This window comes from Dipodomys spectabilis, unplaced genomic scaffold (genome assembly GCF_019054845.1).
Source record: "Dipodomys spectabilis isolate Male_0828 unplaced genomic scaffold, ASM1905484v1 ptg000129l, whole genome shotgun sequence".
Classification (NCBI taxonomy): domain Eukaryota; kingdom Metazoa; phylum Chordata; class Mammalia; order Rodentia; family Heteromyidae; genus Dipodomys; species Dipodomys spectabilis.
Window position 1 is genome coordinate 3763470 of NW_024870806.1, and position 5149 is coordinate 3768618.

The 5149-nt window shown below is 33.2% G+C and overlaps 1 pseudogene; it reads left to right on the plus strand.

Annotated features, from left to right (window-relative positions):
• The first annotated feature begins 4188 nt into the window (after nucleotides 1-4188).
• Nucleotides 4189-4285, plus strand: LOC122116263 (annotated as a pseudogene).
• The last annotated feature ends 864 nt before the right edge of the window (nucleotides 4286-5149 follow it).

Below are 5149 nucleotides of genomic sequence, written 5' to 3' on the forward strand. Positions count from 1 at the left end.
CATATTCTCTTCTTTTAAAAATTGTCAAATATTAGCTTTATAATAAATTTCATCTTATATTTCTTGGTTTAAGACAGAAGTCCATACAGTTGATGTCACTTGGGTTTCTTAATATCTTAGTTCAAAGCCAACCCAGGCACGAGAGTCTGTCAAACTCTTATTTGTAATTAAACACCAAAAAATCCAGAAGTAAAGTTTTGGCTCAATTAGTAGAGTACTAGCTTTGGAGGTAGGTGGACAGAAAAGACAATTGATCAGTTACAGGGTCCAGCCTCTGAGTTCAAGCCCCAGAACCAGCACAAACTAAACAAACAAGCAAATAAAAGAAACCCCAGGTATTTCTTTGGGACCCTACTTAAAGGAGTACTGGTCTGAGAAGAGGCTGCTTTTGCTGATCATACTCACTGCAATCTGCTTTTTTGGAATCCTTATTGCTATGGAGAACTCAGGACCAGACTAAAGGAATTGATAACTGAATCCTACAACAAGAGAATCAGCTCAGGAGTGAAACATCCACTCATAAGACACGTTAAAGCCTCCATATCTTTGTTTCTTTGCAGTACAATACTTTTAAAACAACATTATTTCTTCTTCTTCTATGCTGGCCTTCAAATGGCACATTGTTTACTTTTGTAATACTCTCAACTAGAAGATTACAGACAAGTTTATGTGAGTAAAGAAGACACTCAAAACAGCCAGATTCCTTCAAGCCTCAAATTCTTTTCTTGTACAGTAAAAAGGAAAGCAAAAGTTCACTTGAACTTTTAAATTCCTCTATGTTCAATTCCTCTCCTGGGATCAGTGTCCACATCCATTAACAATAACTTTCACTTACTTCCAGTAACAATCTATGGTAATATGTTCTTGATCTTGTTTCTTCCATAGTATCTTTAAGCTATCAAGTGTGGCTGAGGACAGGACTATCCAGTTCAGACAAAGAGAACTCGAAGAAGAAAGATAAGGTTTGCAGCAGATGTAGGTGATTTATAATCTTAGACAATCTACTTAAATCTGTTGAAAATTCTCCCCTACCCCAAACTGCCCTCTTTTAAAAGCTTTGTTTGCTTTTCCCAAGACTGCCCTTCATTAACTATTTAAAATTTTGAGGGATCATATTCATACTCTCTAGAGATTGATGTTTGGTTGTGATTTTTATGTGTTTTTGCTTTTTGTGTTTTTTCACTGAATTTCAAAAGGTTGTGCAAGTGAGTTACAATTAAATTTATCAAATTGTCCCATGCTCCTGGATCAGAGTCACTCCTTCTATCATTCCTACCCCTTCTCCAAGATTTAGTTCTGATTTAACACTTCCTTTATCGCATGTGTACATTGAGTATTATAGCTGTACTTTCCCCTTGTTCTATTTTTCTTTCTTTATTGTGAAAATACTGTACAGAGGGGTTACAATTACATGGGCAAGATAAGGAGTACATTTCTTATCAAGTATTGTAGCCTCCGCCTTTGTTTCCCCTTCCCATCCTCCCCTCGACCCCCACACAATCTTCCTCCCCCCCCACCAAAGTTGCAATTTTTGTTTTCAACGTAAGTACTTGTACATCTCTCTTGTTCCATTTTTCATTAATTCTATGTCTTTACTATTATTCCTCTCTGGTTTCAAATTCCTAATAGTCATTCTGTTAAACTGTCTGTTGATATTTTGACAGGTTTATATACGTTCCGTGGAATGTCAATGCTGCATATACTTGAACTGATGTCAGCTTTTATTTCCATAATTCATTCATCTGCAATAACAATTTGAAAGTCTGGAGACGTGAAACACCTAGACATGCTGTTATTCTCATCCATTTGGAAGATTCATCTTTAGTCAACAAGAAAGTTTAAAAATGGCTTAGAATGTATTCCTAACTACAAATTTTTATAAATGGCTTTGTAAAATAGTGTGTGATTATTTAACTTAACATGGGATAATAGTTTATTCTATGTATGAGTTTTAGAAAAAGAAGTAAACTAAAATTTACTACTATAGAGAAATATGATAGAAATGGAAGACAGATTTTATGTCATATCTCTGAAGAGTATCCAAATTCAAGACATAAAGTCATATTTCTTACTATGTTAGACAGATAGGGAAAACATAAAACAACATATGATAAGGCAATTATTTGTGACTTTTTAAAATGTACCTTATTAAGCGATGAAATTTAATATATTAGCTAACTTTTGGGTTTGAAATATGGGAGGCTGATCTGTTTAACACATTTCTGGAAGGTACCTACTGAGCAACAAAAGTGGTGGGTTGTACTATTTCTACAGTTTAATAAATGGTGGAACCTATTTGGCATTAGTGCTGGGTAAATAAATCAACTCTATTTAACTTCCTCTCTACACATAAAAAACTTGTAATGTCACTAAATATCATCTAATTGTCAAATGTTATTTTGGAGAATGTGATTTTAAAAAGTTTATTTGAAAAGGAATACATTTTCAGGAGATTAAATGCATGTTAACATTGGTTTGAGTGTAACAACATTTTTATAGCACAGAACCAAGTTGTACTGAAGTACCTGTGTTTTGAAGCACTAAGGAGCTTTTCAATTAATGTTTTTCTGAATTACATTTGACCTCTAAGTCAAGTTTTCCATGACTTGGTAGACCAATTATGGATCTATTTTTCCAGGAACTATTTTTTAACCAATTTATGCTGGACTGAAATCTTTCATTAATCATTAGAGGAGAGGTACTAAAAATAATCTTATGACACTTTGAGATCTTGTTCACTCATAATGGCTGGTCATCTGTAAATTGAAAATTTGAATTACAGTACATTCTCTCAGATTTTGTGATCTCATCCTTCCTTTTAAGTTGCCTTGAATTTCACAATTGCTTACTGCTAATTTCTGCATCTCAAGAAATTGGGGCCCTGAAATATAGGAAATGAGAAATTGAGATGGGTCTTGAATTACTTTCTGTTTCCATGATGCATGAGAAGCAGAGTAAAATCCCTTATAGATTAGAGGAAAACATTGTTTTTTACCATGTGAATTCAGAAGATCAAGAACACTTACAAAGTATCACAAGTTTATACCGAAGACATGGTACTGACAACTTTTATATTCTAAAATATTTTCTAAACCTAATTATTCATATTCCAATTGTATTTATTGTAATAAATAAATATCAATTTGCCAAATTATCAACTAATTCTAGTAAGTTTCACTGTGTGAAATATGAAATCAGCACATATAAATATAAAATAGATAACTATGTATAATATAATAAAAAGGCACATGTTTTGCATTGTTCTGTTGTGGTTAGGGTTTCAAAGGCAACTATGTTTCAAAATATTATTCTATTTTCTCTAACTTAGTGTTTGATAGAGTTAGACCTAAAGCTTTACCATTTGTAAATTTATAGCCTAGAAGCAAGAGGAAACATGGTGATTAAAACATTAACAATTTAAGGCCTAATAATGAGGAGAAACATAGGGACTTCCACTGCAACTATGAAAATATTTGATGATAGAAAGGCAGTAGTGTAATTGCTGCATGGTTGGATGGTAGACAGGCCAGGACATTAGGTAATAAATGCATATGAACAATTTATTCTCCCCCTTGTCTTTAGCTACTTTTGAAATGGTAGGTAAAATAAACAATTATATTTTGATAAATACGTTCTAGTCTGAACAGTTCTGTCTGAAATGTTCATCTCTCTATGATCCCTTGTAACTAAGATTTGTTTTGTTCAAGTAAGACAATATAGGGGGTCAGGGTAAGATATTCTGGTTGGTCTGCTCCTACATGGAAGAAGGGTAAAGCGTCAGGGAGATATTTGTGCCTGTAAGACCTCATTTGGGAAAATTTCAGCTGTAGAGGTTTAGAAGTAGCTCTTAAGCAAGGCTTACTTTCAATCCATTAGCTCCAGAAAGGTAACTCAGTTAGATAAATAAGTACTTGAAAAAGCCATCACCTTTGGACCTAGCTATAAATTCTTGAAATTACAATCAAATTCCAAATGAAAAAGACTTAAAATAATTATTGACACAAAATATTTCAAATATGAGCAATCGACTGAACAATATAATTTTTTCCAGTATTCACAGAATTTTAGGGAAATAAGATCAATCGCATTGTTAGGAACAATAAGGTTTCCTTGTTACAAATAGGCACCCAAGGATATAAGCCTGTTTAAAGATTGCATCATTAACTACTTAAATTCAGAGGACACTACATGCTTCAGCAACACGTATACCCAAATTAAAATACAGAGATTAACATGGCACTTGCACAAGGATGATATGAAAATTTGTGAAGTATTGCATATTTTTCATTCTTCAGATTCAAGAAATGAAAAACAGTTATTAAAAAGCTGATTACAAAATTACAAATGTAATAATACATGTAATTCATATAATTAAAAGTTAGTTTGACCTCAGTGTATAAAATCTTCACCTTAGAAAGGCCTTTACATAGCATAACCTTTACAAAACTGTTGAAAATAGACAACTTTGTCACTTTCTCCAAAGAAATAAAATAGTATAAGGACCTAGGAAAAAAAGAATCTTAAACTGTTTCTATCTGGAATGCAATCTGAAAGGACATACAAATGAACCTCTATATTATAAAACAATGTAGAATTTAGAGTATAACTAGGAGAGAATAAAAAAAGATTATGGACATTATACAAACATAGATTATAGAATATTTTAAAATATACTATTTTCAGACAATGACCAGAAATACTTTAGTTTCTCTACTACTCATTTCAAAAGATAAGTTAAAATTATTTCTGATTAAAAAATAACCAACTCTGCAGAAATCATTATAGATGTATATAAAAACTCTTGAATATATTTTGACATCAAATGCAGGCAATTCACTTGGAAGTATTCCACAGAATCCATGAATTTTTACAGTAAGAAATTGTTGTTGCCAGGCGCCAGTAGCCCACGCCTATAATCCTAGCTACACAAGAGTCTGAGATCTGAGGATCTCGGTTCAAAGCCAGCCCGAGCAGGAAAGTCCATGAGATTCTTATCTCCAATAAGCCACTAGAAAACTGGAAGTGGAGCTGTGGTTCAAGCGGTAGAGCACTCTCTTTCAGCCGAAGAGCGCAGGGATAGCACCCAGGCCCAGAGTTCAAGCCCCACAACCAACCAAAAAAACAACAACAACAACAACGAGATTTCTTT